This window comes from Podarcis filfolensis (genome assembly GCF_964270895.1).
Source record: "Podarcis filfolensis genome assembly, chromosome: 4".
Lineage (NCBI taxonomy): Eukaryota > Metazoa > Chordata > Lepidosauria > Squamata > Lacertidae > Podarcis > Podarcis filfolensis.
The window spans coordinates 6,758,025-6,781,389 of record NC_139607.1 but is presented as its reverse complement, the minus strand read 5'-3'; the positions used below and the strand labels follow the sequence as shown (position 1 = coordinate 6,781,389).

General features: G+C 41.3%; 1 long non-coding RNA gene across 1 annotated transcript in view; it reads left to right on the top strand.

The window, feature by feature from the left end:
• LOC310761278 overlaps nucleotides 1–23,365 on the top strand; it is a 134,481-nt gene that overhangs the window by 89,587 nt on the left and 21,529 nt on the right. The window contains exons 6-9 of the long non-coding RNA XR_014547303.1: nucleotides 1,941–2,132; nucleotides 17,939–18,144; nucleotides 18,250–18,318; nucleotides 23,023–23,127. This is a non-coding gene — a long non-coding RNA (uncharacterized lncRNA). The remainder of the gene's footprint in view (nucleotides 1–1,940; nucleotides 2,133–17,938; nucleotides 18,145–18,249; nucleotides 18,319–23,022; nucleotides 23,128–23,365) is intronic.

The window sequence follows — 23,365 nt, the reverse complement described above, 5'->3', positions numbered from 1 at the left end:
AAGTCTCCATCCAACACCAAATCTGAGGTCCAGATTTTCTTCTGAGGGGGGATTTGCACTGCTGCCCACCTTCAACTGATGGACAGAGTAATTCACAAGCAATTCAGTCTAAAGTATAGAGGCCAACCTAGAGCATTTTCACACCTGAGGCTTAACTTGTGTGTTCCTACATCCTACAGATGCTTCCTACAGGCATCCTACAGGGAGCCAGTGTGGTGTAGTGGTTAAGAGCAGTGGACTCGTAATCTGGGGAACCGGGTTCGCTTCCCCGCTCCTCCACATGCAGCTGCTGGGTGACCTTGGGCTAGTCACACTTCTCTGAAGTCTCTCAGCCTCACTCACCTCACAGAGTGTTTGTTGTGGGGGAGGAAGGGAAAGGAGAATGTTAGCCGCTTTGAGACTGCTTCGGGTAGTGATAAAGCGGGATATCAAATCCAAACTCTTCTTCTTCAACATCGTCTGGTTGGCCACTATAGTAACAGGATGCTAGACTGATGCAGCATCTGATACAGTGGTACCTTGGTTCTCAAACTTAATCCGTTCCAGAAGTCCGTTCCAAAACCAAAGCATTCCAAAACCAAGGTGCACTTTCACATAGAAAGTAATGCAAAATGGATTAATCAGTTCCAGACTTTTAAAAACATCCCCTAAAACAGCAATTTAACATGATTTTTACTATCTAAGGAGACCATTGATCCATAAAATGAAAGCAATAAACAATGTACTGTAGTCACACAAATCGATCGATCAGTAGCTGACAGTAGCCCACAGTCACAAAAACAAAATGAAAAAGAGCTGCAAAAACAAAAATGCAAAATAAATAGCAAAAACAGACAGACCACAGCGTAACACTCAAATCGGAAGTGTAACACTCAAATGGAGCATGTTCGGCTTCCAAAAAAGGTTCACAAACTGGAACACTTCCGGGTTTGCAGTGTTTGGGTTCCAAGGTGTTTGGGTACCAAGTTGTTTGAGAACCAAGGTGTTTGAGAACCAAGGTACCACTGTATTCTTATGCTATGTTAACCTTTTGAGTTCTCCTCATGTCATTAGTCTGGTTATTGTTCATGAGGAAAAAATGGATGAGAGGCATTTCTAATGAAAAGGAACATTTTGGCAAATGTAGGCTTTATGACTGCATTACATACCTGATAAAATGGCTCTTGCTCCAAAGTGTTGCATGTGGAACTGTACAAAGTCTCATTCAGTCTGATCCAGGTTGCTCTTCATGGGAAGGAATGATACTTACATAGTGCTTCTGAGCACTGAAATATACGTATCTCCATTCAGTTTAGCAAGGGAAGTTTTGGGAATTGGAAACAGAGATGCACACACACACACACACACACACACACACAACTTTCCACAATTTATTGCATTTGTATCCTATTCCACTTTCAATGATGTTAACGGCTGTGTTTCACACATACCCACTGGGGTGAAAGAAATTTAGTATGTTGGTCAAAAAGCCACAGTTCCTAACACAACAGTGTTAACATTAGAAAACGGGACAGAAGTGTGCAATATTCCTCACATCTGAATGCGCCCTTAGTCTGCCAGTGAAGGAAGAGACTTAAGGCAACTTTCACCCTTCATTTCTTCTGCTTGGCAATGCCATGAGTCACCTGCTTACCAGCTTCAAGTCCGTTTTCTGATTAAAGAAGCAAATGGTTACCGTAGCAGCGAGCAAGCAGGGAGGAGCAAAAATAACATATCAGCTTTTGATTTGTTGGCCCGCTAGTGAAGAAAGTGTTGTGAGCTCCCCCTTTCACATTGTGTATGTATCATCTTGGGTAGTGCGTGTAGTTTTAAGACAGCTAATAAAAAAGGAACTATGAAAAATGTGGTACTGAAGGTATTTGACAGCCAACATATAGAAATGATTTGACATTATTGCATAGAAATCCCCGAAACCATCAGTCCTCTGTTTTGGGTTGCAGTTAAAAAGACAAGCTGGATAGTTACACTCATGAACATAAGACACAATGGCCATCAGAAGAAGAAATATCAGTTCTTGACTTGAACACTTTTACATTGGAAAAGGGCTGGCAAAGATTTCTGAAGAAAAAGCATTCGTGATGTCAAAAAAGCAAAGACTGTGACTGATGAAATCATACAGACACACACTGAAGGTAATGCGGCGATATCAAATTGCAAGCAATTTTGGAGCAAAATGCTAAAAGTTAACAGGCAAACAAGGTAAAATTTGGCAGTCTACCCATAAATAAATAAGCTATTTCTCTTTTTGTGAAACTTGTTTGCTAAACAGCATGGTATATGTATGCACTGAGCAACGCTAGTCCTAGAAGGAGTTACATGAAGAATGTTTTCATTAAACTTTTTATCTTCTCTATACAAATTAAATTGGGACTTCTACTCTGGGTTAATGAGGGTACGCACAGGAAAGTGATGGATGGCTGGTGAAAGACCCTGTGTGAGAGGCAGGGATGCGAAGATCTTCCAGGATGGGAGGGTGGGAGAAGAAAGGTGAGAGAAGGGTCCACCCCCTTCTGTGTGAGACATGGGTTGAGATCTGCCTTTGAGAGAGGGCTTTCTAATTTCTCCCCTCTTTTTCTTTTCTTCTTGCTTTTTTCTTTGTTTTTAATTTTTATTTTAACTTAGATTGGTTTGTTTTTATTGCCTGATATGATAAAAAACTGCAATAACAACTTAAATTGGAAGCAACATTTTTACCATAATTTGATAAAAATTTGATGGAGCTCCCACGTGCTCCCTCTTCTCTGCTCACCCTGAAAACTCAAGGCTTTGGTTCTATGAGATAAGGGCTGCCTTCAGATGTGGGGCATATTGTGATAGTTTTACTGCTTATATGCTCGTGCTTCTCTTCCAATCTTTCTATTGTTCCTTTTACACTGCAGTATCTGTTGTGATATGTAACTGTGGCCTTTTCGTTGATATACTGCCTCATCGCGCTAAACAGTGGAAAAGAGTTGTATGCCAGGATACAGCTCCTGATTTTGTCATGTGAGCATCAGTGGCGTGATAATAAAAATGGCAAAACACAAAAGTGCTTTTTCAAGTTTGTGGGGTTCTCAACATCCCCCTCCCCGAAACAAATTAACATGGGAATGAGTGCTAATCTTCTCCTAGATTCCATTCTGTTTCCTGAAGAGGCTTTTACCATGTGTCAAAGATCACATAAACATAATAATTAACAGGTAAGAAAACATCAGGAAGACGGAATGAAGTGCCCTCTGAATGCAGCCAAGAATTGAATGTTGGCTATTCATTAAACCTGTTATGATCTTAACGACAGCACTACACAATTTCCTTAGGGTTTGCAGGCAGTGGATGCTGTGAAATGGCATAGCCATTTTTTTTATTCTGGAATTGCAGTGGGAAACAAAGAAAAATGAGAATTCAATGAGGGCGAGCTTGGTCTCAGAGTCTGCAGGTGTCAGCGACTGAGGAGGGGTGTGTTGCCGCCTACCCAAGAATGCCCCATGGATGACACAGAGGAAGAAGACTTAGATCCAGTGGTGGTGGGATATGGGGGACCAGTCTGTGGAAGGAACAAGCTGGGAGATACTAGAAGCAGGGGGGGGTGTTGAGGGAACATGGGGGTGGGTGGAGAAGAAGAAAGCCGTTCCAGGACAGGACTGGATGCTGAGAGTCTCAATGCGAGTGCAGACTCTGACAGAGAGGCAGAAGCTGTTTCTATTGCTCAGCAACTGGATAGTCCTGTTCCAACTCGCTCTCCTCATCCACTAACCCCCAGAATGAGAAGGGTCCTGCACATTGCTGAGCAAAGGGCCAGACAGGCCAAGAGGGGAAGCCCTCCCACTCGCCACAGTTTGCCGTGAGTGAGGGTGCCAGAGAGGGGAAGGAGGGGCCAGACGCCAGTTACTGCAATGTCTTCAAGTAAGGGAGACGAGCCTAGAGGAACGCTGTTGTGTTTTTACTTCTGTGAATAAAAGTTCATTGCATTTCACATCTCAAGTCCTTTTCCCTGACCTGTGGATGACCTGCATTCTCTTGGCAGCCCCTTGGCAGCCAGGCCTCTGTATTTGCAATGCTCTTTGGAGATGGGAGACAATGAATAATAAAATGGGTGTGTTGAATGTTGTATCTGATTGACATACTGCAATTTTCATTGGCCATTTTCCGTGAAGCAATCTTCAGATTCATCTTGAATTTCACTTTAGGCAGTTTGGTGCTAACATAGATTGTGCAACTTGTCCCTCCCACCAAGATGTTTCACTAATCTGATCTAGGGCTGCCAACTTGAATAAAATATTGGGGGGGGACCAGGTAAGCCCCCCCCCCGCGTAATTGATCACAAAATGTGGCGCGCACACCATTTGAATGGCAATGCCCATAAAAAAAATTGGGAGGTGATCCTCTCAAATATGGGGTGTGTGTGAAGGTAGCTTGGCCTCTAGGAATTAGCTCTTATGATCTGATCAAATTTAGTTGGCTTTCCTCAAAATTCCTGTCACCTTGACAGGAACGAACATGAAATTCTGAGGCACTGCTGATGTAGATTTTTTTATAGTGCTGAAGGCAATGCAGCCCAAAGACCACTCGAAAATATCTGCCACAGAATAGCTATATATATTACAGATATATTACAGATGAACCTATTGAGTGTTAACTTCTGCAATCAACTATTCTGCACTGAAGTATTGTGTTTTAGGGAACTGAGCATTGCAGTTAGTTTACTTTCTTTTCTCTCAACATTTCTTAGACAGTTCCCTCTCACAATGTATCTCCTAGCTGTAGGCTTTCGGTCAAAGATTTGGCTGATTATTTCAAATTAATACACGATCTCTCATTTGTACAACAGCAGGCAAGGTACACCTCTCCTCTCTACCTTTTTAGTATGTATTAAAACCGTTTTATCTATAAAATGTCCAAAGTGACTAATAGCATCTGAAACCTGAAAAACAGGGCAACAGTAATAATCATATCAAAGTGGCAAACAGCAGATAAAATCCAGAAGCAGGCAGTCAAGAGCTAAAACATTATAGATATTTAAGATAGGCCAGCAGAAGTTTAAATTTTCATGGGGCAGCCTCAGAATCTAAAACCAAGAGGATTACAACAACTTCAGAACAGAAAGGTCAACTAAGTGAGAAGAATTGGGAGTTTTGCACCAGTGGAGTGCCCAGTAATCACCACTATCACCTAACCTGTTGAAAATATGAACATCCTTCCCTGTCTCTCTCATTCCTATCAGGGATGGAGAGATCATAGCCCTGCAAATGTTGCTAGGCTACAACTCCCATCATCATTGACCATTGGCCATGCTGGCTGATGGGAGCTGGAGTCAAGCAATATCTGGTTCTTCATCCTGTCTCTATAGTTCACAATGAATTTCACTCAGGAACCATCTGAAATGCTTCTGTTTGATTTATTCCTGTTGAAGTGCAGCGCACCCTCCTTTTGGCTAGTAGAATGTCACAGTAGTGCTGAGTTTATTATTAGTCATTCCATGGCTCCAGGAAGCAGCCCTTGATAGGAAAGCTCAGCAAATAATGGATGGCACATAGCACATATTTGTATAAACACTGCTGATCACTCTTCACTCACAAATGGAAGAACAGAGGTGGGAGCCAAGTGTGGGTAAATAATGATACCAAATGAGAGTCAACACATTTAAAACACAAGGAAGGTCATGGTAAACCGCAGTTACGTGGGAGCACAGCATATAAGAAACCGAGCCAGTGATTATGAAATATCTGTATCAAAATAGTAGCTAGATAACAAGCAATATTGTAAGACTAGTGCGTTTCCCACTAAAATGACAAGTTCATGTTTATATAAATGCTGCTGTATAGATGGGCTTTAGGTAAAGCTGAAATGGAAATTCTCAAATGTTCAATATTTGGGAATTTTCAGATTTTGGCCTGAACATACTCATATGGGAAACCTTCAAAATCACATTTTGAATGTGACAGGTTTAATTCAAAGTGTGAATGTTTTAGATTTCTTGGCGTCCCTCGAGTGTTTCAATCTTGGCAGGCAACCATTGTGAAATCTCACAAGCTGTCAGCTGTCAAATATTAATTACTATAGCATGTTGTCTACCCTATGCTGTATGACAAAAAATGCACATACCATGACGTAACTATCAAATACTTTGCAGTATTAAATGCCTTTGCATGCCAGCCACCATATATAGCACACCACTGGTTTTCAGAGTGTCTTCAGATCCCATAAACATCCCTAGAGATGACTACAGTTTCTAGAAAGATGAATGCATTTGTTCAAAACAGTGGGGTACAGAAGTAGAAACCTGTTGGGCTACAAGCAGAAGGGAAGTGGCATAAAAAGGAAAAATGGGGAGAATTCAGGAAACTTTCACTTACACATACCTTTTAATACTCGCTAAAATTCAAACTTCAGAAAAAATTCTATGCAGCACTAGACCTCTTGTTGATATCTAGACGGTAATTACCCCCCCCCCAATATTATAGACTAAGCCCTCAGGGCTAAATTAGGTGTGTTGGTTGTGTAAATTCATGTCAATAGAAGCCAAGAGTACATCTGGGGGAGAGGTAGGAAACTGGTTTTTTTCTGTTTCACACCCTGCTATAGTCCCAACATCATTTCCCATTTTGAAGCTCTTTGAAGATTTAAAGCAAGGGTCAGCAGGGGGCCAGTCCACTGTGCCTCAGACCTTGTGGCGGGGCAGACTATATTTTGGAAAAAAATTAAAATGAACGAATTCCTATGCCCCACAAATAAGCCAAAGATGCATTTTAAATAAAAGCACACATTCTACTCATGTAAAAACACCAGTCAGACCCCGCAAATAACCCAGAGATGCATTTTAAATAAAAGAACACATTCTACTCATGTAAAAACACGCTGATTCTCGGACCGTCCGTGGGCCGGATTTAGAAGGCAACTGGGCCAGATCTGGTCCCAGGGCCTTAGTTTGCCTACCCATGATTTAAAGGGTCCCAACCAGCGCCAGTAGAGGCCTCTCTTGAAATGACAATAGGAGCTTCAGAGAGGAGATTTTCATTGAGGCCATGGCAGGGAGAGAAAGAGTTAAACTTAATTGTGAGTCGACAAGGTCTGGATGTCGCTATTAGGTACACACTACACTATTCCCGCCCCCGCCTAGAAATGCACCTTTCAGTTTAATTTTTGGGGTCTGCCTTGGTAAGGTTTAGGCATTCATGGCACCCCAAACATGCACATCTATTTAGACACACACACACACACACACACACACACACACACACACACATATGTATCCTGTGCATTGTATGCAATAATATGCATGGTAAGAAAGGCATGCAAATAATATTCAGTCAGGATGATAATGATAATCATGGGGAGGGGTCTTTGCTGCCTGCCCCCGACACCTGCTGTGGTCTTTATACCTTACAAGCTCTAACACCATGTACTCTGAAGGTGAAGAGGGGCCCAGTTGAACCAGTAGGCTGTTTCCTTGTGCTATAGACATTTTGCACATTTCTGGATTGAACATCACAACTCAGCTCAAACATCTATTGTGGTTGTACTTGCTCAGCATTTCAGAGCAGGGAGACGTAGGGGGCCCTTTTCAAGCAGCTCCTAAAGCAGTCTGCTGGATTATCTATACCACTTCCCTTTACACAAAGACAACCCCATCCTTGTCCACATTACATATTGGACGTTAAATTCTTTCCCTGCGAGACTAACTTTTCTTTTTGTTCTGCCTGAATTCTTGTCCTCTGAAGTCTCAGATTTAAAAAGAGGAGAGTTCATTTGGTATAATGCAGCTTCAAAAAGAAATCACAGTCTGTTTCTCCATTATAAGCAGGATTAAGAACCGCAAAAAATGAGCTAGTCCACTGCGTTTACTCCTGATCTTCCAACTGCCTAGCTGAGAAACAAGACCATTGTCATCTCTTCATCCTCAGTTTTAAGTCTACAAAAGTCTTTAGCATAAGTAATATGTATTAAAGTGTCAATAAACTGTCTGCAGTATTTGAGGCCTAGTTAGCATTTTTATTGAGCTCCTTGTGTTAGCATTTTCTGAAATTGACTTTTATTAATTACCAATTTAAATCCATAACTCGGATAGCACAGGTCACTAGTAAGTGGGTCATTTCAACATTAGACGCTTTTACCAAGAGCAGTGCTTAAACTTCAGCAGATTTTGCTGGTAGCAATTAAAATAAGCATGTACCATAGCCTATTTATCATGGCAACTAGACAAGTTTAAGACATTTACATGGTGCTCTTGATGAAAGGTAGCCTTCCACCCTATGGCTGTTGTTCAATAACATGCTCATTTCCCATAATCGAGCCTAATTAAGGGAAACTGGTTATTTACCTGTCAGTAAAGAGGGGAAAAATAATTTTGAGTGTAAAATGCAGCCTGGGGAGATATAATTGCTAAATTCTTGACTGGCCTCCATGGGAGATTTGGTGTGGAAATTATTGATATTGTTCAATTATGCTAGTGCCACACAGTGTTGGATTCCATTTTAAAGGGTTGTCAGCATTTCTTCTTCAAAGCTTAGCAGCAAGTTGTATTTATAAGGCTGCAAGAGAAAACTTCACCCTCCTCTAAGAAAACAAAAAAAAGTCAATATAGAAGGAAATGTTTGGAAGCTTATTTGAAAAGAAGGACAGTTTTAGTCTAAATGTCTATGTTTTATTCCCATCCCATTTCATTCTTTCCCCGCCATCTAAAAGGTCTCCAAAAATGACATTCAATACTCAAATCTTGAAATATGAAAACTCATTTATATGCTACCTTTTGGCCCTCAAAATGGCCCAGTGTGCTTTACGGCATTAAAAACTGACAGTCTAAGCAAATAAATGACAGTGCGAGCCTATATATCTCCACACGGAAGTCCCATTGAGTTTAATGGGGCTTACGTCCAGGTAATGGAGTATGGAATGCTGTTTAAGACTCCAGGCCTATTCTCATTTACCTGGTAGTAAGCCTCATTGAACACAAGGAGACTTACTTGTGAGTAGACATGCACAGGAGTTTAGTGTTACTCTGTTTTAAAAAATGAAAATGAAAGCAAACCTATAAGAAATAAATAAAGCCATTGTAATCCACAGGCAATGATTCCTCCCCCCTCCCTTTATCAAATTGGTAATGGAAGCTGATAAAGCCATGAGAGCCATGAGGCCATCTTGGTTGTGAATCCTGGGAGGGTTGAATGACTCCAGCTACAAAAGCTGAGGCTGCTGAACAGACTCTTGGGGTATTGTTTAGGGGCTTTTGTTGCTGTTGTTAATATTATTTGTTATTTATATTTATATTATTTGTTATTTGTATCTTTATTTTTAGATCTTATAACGATTGGTTCTCTCACACACATCCAGAAAAGAAAAAGACCGCATTGGCTTAGGGACAGGGGTGGAGACAAAATCTGTTCAGTTGGCATTTCTTCCTTAGCATAGAGAGGTTCTAAATATTTAAAGAAATTGATAGGAACCTATCTAATTTGCACTTCCCAAAGCAATATGCAAATAGAAATGTAGCAATCCTTCAAAAAGTGCACTTCTCTAAATTTTGCAATACAGTTCTCCTGCCTAAAAGATTTTTTGCAAAAAAGCATATATTAGGGGCATAAAATACACATTAAAATGTTTCATGCTAATAAAGTTTCCGCCACACCTTCCTTATAAGTTGATACGTAAATTAATTTAAGATGGGAAGCATGAAACTGCGAAAAATTTGACAGATTTATTGATTCCCTACTTAGCCATACTTTCTAGAGATTTTTAAAGGCCAAATCTTCCATCATCCCCATTCCTTTTCATTGTGTCATATATTCTACAAATGGTCGAACAGACTGTGGAATATATCCAAGAAGTTTGCACGTCATCATTGCTTGTTTGTTTGATTGTTTTTAAAAAGAAGAAAATTTCACAAGAATCTCAATAGCAATGTCCTCCACTTGGTATCCTCCTGGTGTTTTTGATCACAGCTCACAACCTCTCTAAACCATTGGCTATTCTGGCTGGGGCTGGTGGCAATTTGAAGCCAAAATCATCTGAAGGGCACCAGGTTGGGAAAAGATGCCCTGTGAGATAAAATTTGTCCAATATTTTTTTTTGCCCTGTTTTCTATATTTGCATTACAAGACACACACACGCCCCCCCCAAAGAAAGAAATATGAGGACCAGCCCTCCTCCCACAAAGTAAACACTCCCAACAAATTACATGGTGGGGTTTTTCTATGAAGGTGGGCGGTGAGGAAGCAAAGCTTTATGATAGTAAACACTGTACACAGGTTTTTATGCTTCCTGTATAAAATGTACTATAGAAATGTAAAGTACTTATTATCTTGTTTATTGTATTTTGACTTGTGGGATAAACCTCTAACTGATTGTCTTGAGAAGAGGTATAATCTGTTACACTCGGCTAACAGTACTATTTCCTTCTTTCTTATCTTGTATTTGGTCTGTTCAGACATGTTTGTTCTTCTTGCTGATCTTTTAAAATGTGTTTAGCAAAGTAAATGATGGATGGATTCTATTAATGTTCTTTAAGTTCACGTGAAGTTTGTGGCGCACTTTTTCTTTCTGCGTGCCTTAACATTGGGTTGTGCGTTTTCAGCTTTCTCAATAACAATAAACAGAAGTTAGCCAACTGCTTCCTTGGATGGAGATGCACTCTCCCTGAGGGAGCAGGTACACAGCTTTTTTGGGGGGGAGGGGCTTCTGGATTCAGGTAGCCCCAGGTGGCCAGAAGACCCTTTACCAGCGACACCTGGTATAGTACTTATGACCCTTCCTGCAGCAGGAGAGCTTGAGCACAGTAGTGAATTCAAGACTGCAATACTGCAATGCATTCTATCTGGGGCTTCCCTTTCACTTGATCTTCAAGCTGCACTTAATGCAGAATGCTGCAGCACAATCACTGACAGAAGTGAGGCTGTGGCCTTCATCTAGACTTCCTTTTGTTATTGTTTTTAATTAAAGATTTTCTGGAGTTCCACACTTTCTAGGCACAGGTCTGGGCTTTCCCAGCGGGTTTTATTTTGTCCCAGTGCTTTCTCCATGAAAAACTGCATTCTGCTGCTAAATCAGAGCAAACAGCAATCTGTGGAAAATGTGACTGTTATTTGCTTCAATTCAGCAGTAAAACACATATTTTCCTGGCAAAAGAACCCAAAAAAGTGGGGGGAATGCTCAGACATGGAGCTTTAAATCAAATCAAATAAAATACCTTTGTTGGCATCACAGTATAAAACATTTCAGGTCACTGGGATAATTAAAATGACAAGGGTGAAGCTGTTGAGAGTCATAAGACCACACTGTGATCGTGTACACTTAGATATTCTGCTACGCCCTGTCTGTTCCCCAAAAAGGATGCTTCGTTGGGAACCCTTTTGGGTAAAATTGTGGCTAAGAAGGAAGCTACTAAAGCAGTGATATCATTCTCCCCATCTGCCAGGAGAAACCTCACTGACTTCTTCTCAGAGTTATAGGCCGGAGCTTTCAAACCTGTGCCTACAAATGTAGCACAAAATGAATTCCTGTCTGCATATTCAACTTCTCCCCAAAGATCTGAACTGGTTGCCCATTTGCTACTGGACCAAGTTCAAGGTGTTAATGTTAGTAAAGTCCCGAACAGCCTGAGACCATTTTGCTTGTAGGAACACCTTTTGCTCCATATAAGCCCACTTGGTCGCTTCAGTCTGCAAAACTGGCATGGTTAGAGGTCCCACAAAAATACCCATTCCACACTTGTAGGAATTCAATCTTTTAGTGTTGCAGCACCTACATTTTGGAATTCCACTGTATTCCTTTTGGCCCCTGCTTAAAACATTTTGCTTGGAAACATTTTTCTTAATATAGACCTGATACGTCTCAATTATCTATTCATATACGGAGTATATAGCTTGGTAGACCATGAGTAGAGACAGCTATGGGCACCCTATAACATTCCAGACTACAGAAAATATTTCTCAGCTGAGGAAGAAACAATCAGAGGAGAAAGCTTAATATATGAGTGCTCTGTGCATATTTCACTCTTAATCTGAAAATGATCAACTTTATCGTCTTGTTCAGAGGAAGACAATCACAAACATTTGCCAATATTGCTGAAATATCAACTGAATGGTTTTGCTACAAAACAGTTCTTATTTAACAAAGCTACCGCCTCTTCCTTCAGCATGGCAGATATAATCTCATTGTCACTTGTAGGATCACCTTACACTGAATACCAGTTCAATCTGTTACTGTTACAGTAGAAATGAAATACTCATTTTGCGCTTGTAACAAATTGAAACATTCATACAATAGTTGCACTCTTTCCAAAATCCTTTGCCAAGGCCATTGCAAAATAGCTTCAGCCATGTGTTTGACAGGCCATCCTTGGCTTGCGTCAGCTACAGCAGGCAATAGCAGAGAGGTACAGTGGTACCTCGGGTTACATACGCTTCAGGTTATAGACTCTGCTAACCCAGAAATAGTACCTCAGGTTAAGAACTTTGCTTCAGTTTGAGAACAGAAATCGTGCTCCGGTGGCGTGGCAGCAGCAGGAGGCCCCATTAGCTAAAGAGGTGCTTCAGGTTAAGAACAGTTTCAGGTTAAGAATGGACCTCCGGAACAAATTAAGTACTTAACCCGAGGTACCACTGTAATGGGAAAATAGGAAGTGGTACCAAAGTAAAAATTTCCTCCTCCTGCCCATGAGATGGAATAAATGGCTGCTCACCTCTATAGCCTCTGATGCAATAAATACCTACCAGGACTGAAAGAGGCAGGGCTTATGAAAATCCAACCAGCCACTTATGAAAGCTTTTGCTAATTTGCTTTTCCATTATTCATTCTAATTAAGGGAAATTTGAATATACAGGTACACCAGAAAGAAGAGGATTTATGCTTGACATCTCTTTCAGGTGGCTGCCTAGGATCTTGGGGAGTCCAACAATTCAGGATTAGGCCAGCAGATGGAAAGGAGATTTGCAATCTTACCAAAAGGCTAAGGAATCTACTAATGATATAGAACAGTCTATCATCACCGATATCCCAAAATGGAGACTAAATTTAAAACTGGTCACCACAGATCTGTGTTTATGGTGTCTGCTGCACCTGGGTAGAAAAGATATGTCAGTATCTTTTCAGTAATAATCCCTGCTTAAGTTTGTTGCATGAGGACAATGATTAAAATTTTATTAAAAATTTGTTAACAACAATAAAAAACATTTGTTTCATTACATATTTTCAAAACAAAGAAACAAACAAAAAAAAGCAATATACAGTTTTTGCCCACCACCAGATGGGACTTATTTGCATGCACATGGATTTAAAACATTTTTCTTTGCTTGCTCACACTTCAATATGTGTGTGTGTGTTTGTGTGACCTCCTCAACTTCTATGTAAATTCAGTAATGCAAAGTACACCAGGGTAGATTGGCAACTCATCTCTCTCATATGTTTATCCAAAGCATAAATGCCATTTATGCCAACTTCCTTTTAACTTCTACAATGTTTTTTACACATAATTTCTCCTATAGAATAGGCTGCTGTACAGACATTCCCTTCCCTTTTGTAGGGATGAGTTGTATCAGAGCACTACAGGACTGGCAAGGACTGTATAGTTTGAGGGCTCTTTGAATCTTGCTCTGATAAATCCTCAAATGTCAAGATTAAAGGGCAGAATTTGAGAAGGTAGAACTGCAGGATGCCAAGCTCGTCCCTTGAAATTATACCTCTGCCTGCTTCCTATCCCTCCCCCCACCTCACAAACCTGGGTTATGGGCATCTATCATGTTGGTGGTTCCAGAAAAATTTCTCCTAATCCTGCACTTCACACACCCCAACCATCAGATGCCTTTCCTGGCTGGTGGCTCCAGAGGCCTGTCCCACTCTATAGAAATAACTTGATGATCCCCTCTCCACCAACAATTTTGCATGCGTCTCTGGCCAGCCATTTTCCCCATCTGCTGTCTCAGCAGCCAAAATATATTTGTTAGCTATTAAACTAATCTTTACTGGCTTCACAAAGACTTGAATTCTACCAGGCTTTCTTCTGTTGGGTTTTTAACGGATGCTCTGGTTTGTTCAGAACTGCAGGCAGCAACCACGTGCAAAGACCAGCCCACCATCTTTCAGTGCATAGAGGGGGGATGTTATTTCTTGTTGAGCTACAGATGTATTGCTTTAGCTGGAACCGCTGAATTTCTTCAAGACTGACTACTGTCATCTCTGCTTCAAGGATATATATCTGCTGCATATTGCAAGCATGCTGTCCTTTTGTCGCTGTTACTTTTGTCTGGAATAAACCGCAGCACAAATCATTCTACCATAGCAATATAAATCAGCCTCTCATGGTCAACAAGCCTAAGAGACTGAATTTCAACCAGAGGGGGGGGGGGGAGAGAGAGAGAGAGAGAGAGAGAGAGAGAGAAAGCTTACTTCCCAGAGAGCAAGTTGTTGGCATTTATCTTAAAGGATTGTCCATTCCAAGTAGCTAAGATTAATTTTATCTTACGCAGCATAAGCTAGGAATGGGAAAACTGTCTCCTCCAAATAAACTGCAAGTTTTGTAGAGGATAGAAAATCCAGGCCAAATACAAGCTATAAAGAAATAGAGAAATAATACCTATGAAGCTTACGTGAACTTGCCTTCTCGAGTCAATCACCGATAAAGTTATTTTTCCCCCTGGGATTATGGCAGGGGAGGAAACGGTAAGCTCATTTCCGCACATGCCGCCATCCCAATTACCCCCCTCCTTGGAGATACCCTGCTGCCTAGTGGGAAGGCGAGGGGAGGGGCACGGTGGCAGGGTGGTACCCGCTCAGTGGCAAGAGCACCAGATTGGCTCCGCTGGTGTGTTTCCTCCCTGACAACCTCCCTGCTGCCTTATGCTTCCCCCCTCATCAAGAAGCAGCGACTCAGCGTCCGAGAGGTCAAGTAAGAGCTGCCACCCTGACCCTAGCCCACAATCTGCTACTGGTTTTAAGAGTATGGGACGTGAGCCAAGAAATCATTTGGTTTGAATTTTACTGCAGCCGTGAACGGCCCTGCTGCTCTCTCTCAGCCACCCATCTGATGCATAAGGGTAATAATACTATCAGACCTTACAGAGTTGTAAGGTTTAATGGGCTAATGCCAGTGGAATGCTTTAAATACAGGAAAAAGTTGGTGGGAAAACATTGCTGTAGGAAAAACAAAAAAAAAAAATTTCTTCCAGTAGCACCTTAAAGACCAACTAAGTTAGTTCTTGGTATGAGCTTTCGTGTGCATGCACACTTCTTCAGATACACTGAAACAGAAGTTGCCAGATCCTTCTATATAGTGAGAAGGTGGGGAGAACTTCCTATTGCTGTAGGAAGTTAGGTGTATGTTCAAAAGATGGGGTTAATGGGACCATAAGCAGTTTTTCTCACCATTCAAGATAGTGGAAACAGTATTCAGATCAGCCCTGTATGAGCAGTCAGGGCACAATTCCAATTCCTTACTTCCACATGTAAAAAATAGCTTTTCATATCCCACTGATTTATCAGCTAAAACGATGGCTTGGTACCATTTTCTTTATGAAATGGTCACATTCAGACACTGGGTGGTTTCTGTAAGGTGCTTCTTTTCCCCACAACTAATTTTTTTAAAAAATAAATATGCCATTCTGTAACTGTTAAGTACCATGATTTAAATCACACATTTACAAGTTGTTCCAGTATTACCGAAAGACATTATTGAATTAACATATTTTACTCTGAAAATTCACTAGGGATTTATGTAAAATACATTTGCATTTCATACTTGAGTGCTTCCCAGCCAAAGTATTTCTTTTATTTCATATCTGAAATATACTTTGCCCAGCTCCGATGTTGACCCATTTTAAATATGGTCATTCTTGAGGTATCTTAATTGGAAAACCAGACTTTTACAAACGTTTTATTTTTAACCTTATAGTATAATACCTTTGGCTCCAATCTGGAGAATTTTAATCTTTCTTAATTTCCATTTAAATCAATGGGGCAAAAGTTTGTTGCAGTTATGGCTGAAATGAAAAGGTTTGTGCATTTTATAAACGGTTTCGTCCCCTGAGAAAAGCACCTCTTTCAGATAATTTGGAGGGAGAGTTCCTAAGGATATAGAAGTGTTCAAACAAGCATTCTGTGGGGACAGGCTTTGATTTGAACAGGTATGAGGAACCCAGGTCCCTGCTTTGCCAAGACGACTGGGCTATCACTTCCTGCTTTGCTGCACTGAGCTACAACTGTGACAGCCAAGGTGGAAATGAAACAACCACAGGGAGGGAGCACTGGTCTGGTTGCCTTAGCAACAGGGGTATTTCTCTCTCTCTTCCTCCATTCATTCTAAGTGAAGGTAATGCAATAGGCCCCATTTGCCCTCTGTGCCACTGGCAATGTGGGGCTGAAATGGTATCTAGAGAGAACTAATTACCTGTGTGCTGATTCTTGTGAAGCTAAAACAGCTGCATCCATGCAGAAGAGGGAGGTATCAGGGGTACGTCAAAATTTGCAGAAATACAGACAATCACCCCTCCCTTTCAAGAAGGGAATACAGTCAAAACTCGCGTTACAGATGCTCCATGTTGCGTTTTTTCGGGTTACAGACGTGCCGAAACCCGGAAATACCGGAATGGGTTACTTCCAGGTTTCGGCAGTCACACATGCGCAGAAGCACTAAATCATGCTTTGCGCATGTGTAGAAGCACTGAATTGCAACTATGTGGTGGGCCAGACTATATTTGGAGGATTAGGGGAATGAATCAATTCCTATGCCCCACAAATAACCCAGAGATGCATTTTAAATAAAAGGACACATTCTACTCATGTAAAAACATGCTGATTCCTGGACCGTCCGCAGGCTGGATTGAGAAGACAATTGGGCCGCATCCGGCTCCTGGGCCTTAGATTGCCTACCTCTGTTTTGGTTGAAGCTCCCACATGATCACAGGACCACGAGCCCTGCCACAAACAGGAAGGTGAAGGGGATATACTTAAGGAGGCACCGTGGGAAGGCAGATATTGAAGGAATCAATATCTGAGTGACAGAGCAAGGCTTTGGCTGTAGCTAGGAAGAGGGTAATTTGGACTCCATTTAAGGCAGCAAAGTAGCTTGTGCAGCTTTAAAAAAGTGCAGCTTTTTAGAATGGCTTAAGCAATAACAGATCAGGGGGAATGGGGCAATGAACAATGCAGATGTTCTCAGAGACATTTTGGTCCCCTCAAATGGTAGATGTGTAATACAGGGTTTGACATAAATTGATCCACTGATATCAATAGCAGTTAAACACGATGTCCTCTCTCCAGATTGTCACAGAGATCTGTGTCCCCGTTTTATGCTACAAGCGGGCTAGAGTTATCCCCTGATAAAAGCTTCTGGTTGCCTCTAGGAACTGCCTAGCTTATAGGCTGTCTTCAAGCTACCTAGGGGTGATGCACCAGTTATTTCTTGCTACAGTAGCCTTTGGCTAAAATGTAATAAGGACATATTATCACTGCTGCAAATTTTCACCTAAGGTGAAAGTCAAGAAGAATTTGCAATGGCTTCTCTGGGGAAACCACCTATAGGGATTTTGAGGAAAGTCCAAAGAGTCTTGATAAGAATTGCAAAAAAAAAATAAAATCCTCAGAGAGGCCATTGCCATCTGTACTGTGGATCAAACTCTGTGAATCTCTTACACACACACACACAGAGAGAGAGAGAGAGTGTGTTTTTTGTGGGCAGGACCTGCCCCAGTCATTTCAGCACCAACTTAATCTTCATCTGATACGAACACAAAGGTCTGATCCATGCCAAGATGTGCGCAAGCTTTCAAAAAGTACTGCAGTAGAGGCAACTTAACTACCTGTGACACATGTGCATGACAAAAACGTACGAAATCTTGGAGCTTATGTAGCAGACTGAAAGAGGGCTAATAATGAAGGGTAATAGGATGAATTACATAAAGGTAACAGGTAGTATTAATATCAGAGAAAGCTTCCTGACAATTATATCTATTAGCTTTTACTATAATCTCCTTAGGGAAAGTAATGAAGGCTCGTTAGCTCACATCTTCAAGAATATCCTGGACACTATACAGGAAGATATGGCACGGGAAGAAAACATGATGGATGAGAAATAAAAAAAGCTGTTGGTCCACTTAAGCCACTTCTACCCACTTCATGCTCTAAGCACATGGATTCTGCACTAAAATCCTGCAGCCAAAAAATCAAGGCATTGTGAAAAGCGTAAGTTAAGTTCACTAAGCTATTGGACTATATATTTGTCCGGGGGTGGGGGGGGGGGACCTAGTCACAAAATGAATTTCTTTTGACACAATTCATTATATACAGTCGCAGCCTTTTTGAATGCTCACATATCTGAAGAAAGTTGCAGATCACTTTTAGGAAGCAGTTGCCCAGGTAGGAACATGAGAGCAGCAAAATAACCAGACTGTACAACGGTGGTGGGATAAAATCAAGCCAAGTCTTTATTGACAGCAGCAGGCAGGGTAAGGGTTGGCATGGCATTAGGGCCAGGTTCAGTTCATCATTTCAGAAGTCCCAAGTGGATCCATTGGGTTTGAACTGCCCCAAACCTGTTTCATGGGAGTTGGCCAGTGCTGAACCTTGCTGTGGTGCAAGCCAAGCAAGCAAGTTGTCACTGGGTGACCAGGGTGCAGATTCCAACCAGACAGATACCCCAACCCAAGCTTGGAGATGTCATGGTCAATACGGCCCTCTGACCTCTTACGAGGGGCCTCCTATACTATGTTGATCCTTCCCAATGCCCTTACGCCCTCATACAATGTTCTTCACCTAACAAAGCAAGGCCATAATTTCACTGAGGGAAAGGTGGAACCCCCCCCAACCAAGTGTCTATCAGGTTGAGAGGGGAAAACCAATTCTTAACAGCCCGGTTAACCAGTGACCCAGAATTGCTCAGTGAAGGCTCTAACCTGAGGGTGGGTGAAAAGCTTTCAAGTCCAAGTGGCCCTAAGCTGCAGGGGAAGTTTCCCCCCTCTCCTTTGCAAGGGCTTATGAGACAGCTTTTTCCCATGAGCCCATCACACAGGCAAGGCACTGGGCAAAACTTTGCCCAGTATTTTACTGCAACCTGTGGGCCACATCACTGCTGGGCAAAGGCATCTTGCACTTACTGGGAATGGAATGAGGCCTCTAAGCAAATTATACAATTGTGATGGGGGGCTGAAGTTGGCTTGGAAGGGGGTGTTATAAATAAGATTAAAAAATACATCACACAATCAAATGTTGGGTACCATATGCATAGGGAATGAAATATCAACATCTCCATACAGGGTTGGTGGAGAAATTAAATTAAGTTTGCACATTCAGAAGTGTGTATTAGGAGAAATTCACTCTATAAAGTTGTTGGCTTTTCATGTGGATTTATTTAAAAAAGTGCAATGTGTTGTGAATATAGTGGAGGACCAAACGTAAGATGACAGCTTCACCCATCCTTATCTCCATATTTAAGGATCACAGCACAAGAACAAGGAAAGCACAATTCCCACTCCCTAAAAGATGTGACTTCCCCAAGAACTCTTCACCTCCAAATTCTGTTGCGCTGCCCCAATATTACATGTTTTAAGTCTTTAGGGTTGGCTGGTCCACTGATCAATCTCCAAATGGAACATATATATCTATAATATTTTATAGAAGTAGCCAGATGTTGAAACAGAATGCTCCGATAGACATATTAATCAACAATATTTCTGTGATTGAAGCAGCAGGAAAAAATTGCTGCGACAATCAAGGAAATTGCTGTTGCTCGTGGGCCAGTTTATGCCGTCTAGATAAAAAAAAAAAAAACCCTCCGTTTATAGTGGCCTGTTGGGCACAGAAGTGTGGGGGAAGTAATATATGAGCTGTTATAACCACATTGGCAGATGCTGCTTCACAGCAGTCATTCACACAAGCTGCGCTATCATACTCTCAAGAATCACTGTCAATGTATGAGCAGTGATGACTGGCTTCTATCCTCCGTATGTGTGTGCGTCTGTCCACTGGGCAGCTCTACACAGATGATTTTAGAGCATGTGCATGAACTCTGTGTGCATTATCGGTTAGCTCCTGCCATTTTAGGGGAAGGGCCATGGCTCAGTGGGAGAGGACCTGTTTTGCATGTTGAAGGTCCAAGGTTCACTCCCCAGGGGATTGGAATGTCCCTTCTGAAAACTGGAGAGCTGCTGCCATTGCTTAGTCCTTGTATACAGTTCCTGCTTTCCACCTCTCACATTGGATTCCCAATTTAATGGTTAGAGTGCTGGACTAGACCTGGGGAGAGTTGCCATACGTCCTCTTTTTCTAGGTCACCCCCCCCTTTTTCATTATAAGAGTCGTCGTAGAGATCCATAGTTCAAAGTAAAAGGTAAGGGTAAAGAGACCCCTGACCATTAGGTCCAGTCGCGGACGACTCTGAGGTTGCGGCACTCATCTCACTTTACTGGCCAAGGGAGCCAGCGTACAGCTTCCGGGTCATGTGGCCAGCATGACTAAGTCGCTTCTGGCGAACCAGAGCAGCTCACAGAAACGCCGTTTACCTTCCCGCCAGAGCGGTACCTATTTATCTACTTGCAATTTTGGCATGCTTTTGAACTGCTAGGTTGGCAGTAGCAGGGATCGAGCAACAGGAGCTCACCCTGTCGCGGTGATTCGAACCGCCGACCTTCTGATTGGCAAGCCCTAGGCTCTGTCGGCAAACGTGTCAAAATATGATGCTCCCTGAGGGACCTTGGCCTGGCTGTATTCTCTTTCTTAGCCTACCACACAGGGTTATTTTTTGTGAGGATTAGAGGAATGTAGGCATGGAGCAAAAACTATGTATGCACCTTGACCTCTTTGGAAGGAAGGTCAATGAAATGAAAGAATGAAAGTTGCCATACTAGGCTATTGCCCATGAGCTGTTTTTTGCTTGCGAATACAATGAAGCAATTTGCAAACTTGCTGCTTCTATGAATTCTTTATCCACAACAGTGAATGTGTAGTTTTTGCTTTGGGAACAGAAAATCACAAGTATTCATAGCATCCCAGTCCACTATTAAACACTAGCAATAGCCAAGCAGCTGTGCAACCCTTCGCTGATGAGCCCATCAGTTTGTTATCAGAAAACCTAATGTTACAACCTCTCGGACACTGTTCCAAGTGCTGTGATGCCTGGGGTGCTGATAGGTATGTTTGCTTCTTTGTGGGGTTGGGAGAGGGTAGGAACGATGTCATATTCAGGATTCGGGGGTCATTTTCTAATTCTGGTTGATACATTTAGTTCAGGTCTCTGGCTCCTAGTGCTTTTTATATTTCATAAGACTCTAATTTATTTAGCGGGGTAGGGGCATTCAGTTTTATTTCAGCTAATGGTGAAAAATAAAGGAATGAATCGTGATGTTCTGGAAGGGCTTTGCTGTCCTGGAAGAACCTTGCAGGAGAAAGTTATATAACAGTAACTCTTAAATTTCCAGTTTTTGTTGTGGGAGAAACTTGTTTACAGATATAGATGAAAGATAGATAGATAGATAGATAGATAGATAGATAGATAGATAGATAGATAGAGATAGATGATAGATAGATGATAGAGATAGCTAGATAGATGTCAGTGATCTCAGGTTAGGAGAGAAATTATTTTACCACTAAAGGCATCATATGAATATAATGAAAGCTGTCTTTTGCAACTTACATTATAATGTGTATCACAGTGGGATAAATAAAATATGCAGTAGTGGCAAAGAATGGGAAATGAAACATTATTCTTGATCATAGTCTGCAGCTGGTCTTGGGATCAGTTTGTTCAAACAGCAGAATCAAGTGGTAAAGTCTTTTCTGGACTAAATTATTGTAATATCAAATTTATGTATGGGGGAGCAGTAAATGTTGGGGGTTAAAACTTAATCTTCCCATAAAAGCCTGTTGCATCACATGATAGGAGGAAAGCTATGCTGAATCCTTCTCCATGAAGATTCATGTCTTGGAGGGCATTTCTGAAAACAAGAGCACACAAACACCTGCCCATGTATATACAGGGTATACCTGCCAGTTACAGATCAGGAAAAACTTCACATGAATCTACCACTTTATATATATTTTCATGACCATCCTGGTCTTCCACAGCAATATGTTGGAGGGTATAAGAATGACACATGTCACACCATTCTGTGCATGCAATGTTTCACCAGGAGATCTCCCCACACGCATGGATCACCTGTACTGGATCAAAGCAGAAGTTGCCTATTTCTTCACAGTAGTTCCACTGAGAACGAACACAGAAATAGGTTAAGAAATTTGTAAAAGGCAAGCCTTTATGTGATTATGCTTTTACATTTCTTGCTACAAAGTGTACATCATTTTTAAAGCTTCAGGAAGGCCAGGAACTTTGCCCATGACTTTTAATTGTTGTTTTTTAACATTATGCTAAATTGTATTAAATTATTCATCTTATGACTGGCATTATTTAGGAGCTTCACATCTGCCTTTAGCTGCAGCACAAAGGTTAAGTTGTTAAAAATCCCAGTTGCCAACCCATGTTTGTAGAATTAGGTTTCTTTTAAAGTACCATTGCCTCACTTAGATAGTTGGTAATTAGATCTGGGCATTATCTCTTGATTTTTTGTTGAACTTCATTTTTATATCTAAAAGAACCTTTGGAATACAAGTCCCACATCTGAGTGGTGTGGTTATCAGAAAGTCTATCTCCATGGTGTACTTCAGCTGCTGATTTTGAGGCAATACAACATTGCATATGTACATCATCATCAATGTGTATTATGTGCGCATCATACATGTGCAATATTTTAAATATTATGATGCAGATAAAACTGCCACTTCAAGCCTGTCTGCAGAAAGTTTCTATTAAAGTGAATGTCACTTTTGTCGTTGAAACCTTTTATTTACGGAGCCGTGAGATTTACATCCAAGTAATTGAGAGGTGTGGTAAACCAGCCTGTGACAACCGACTTTGTGTTATCAACATTATAGTTTGACTAGCAGTTTTTCAGAGTACAGAAAAAATGCACACCAGTGCAAAGCTTTTCTGAAGCGAAATATTTTCCATGCCACGTCAACACAAAGTACTCGGTGATCTTCAGTACATTAACATTAATTTTTCCTTTCCAGCAATTTTCATTTGAATTACTATTTTGAACAGCAAAACTTCTTAAGTGCAGTGAAGCAGGATTACTTTAAGAATTTTCATCAGCCTAAGCATTCATATTTTAAGTGGTGAGTAACATGAGTTCAAATTAAGGATGATGCAGATAACACTTAGATGCTTATATTCTGCTGTGGCTTTGGCAGAAAATGTGCCACAAAGTACTGAGCTGTCTAAGGCTGAAATCCTTTGGACACTTCCTTGTGAGTAAATCCATTGAACTAAATGGGACTTACTGCCGCGTAAGATCATGCTATTAGTGTTCCATTTTGACCCACAAACATAGGGCGCTAATGATCTGTGGATCTA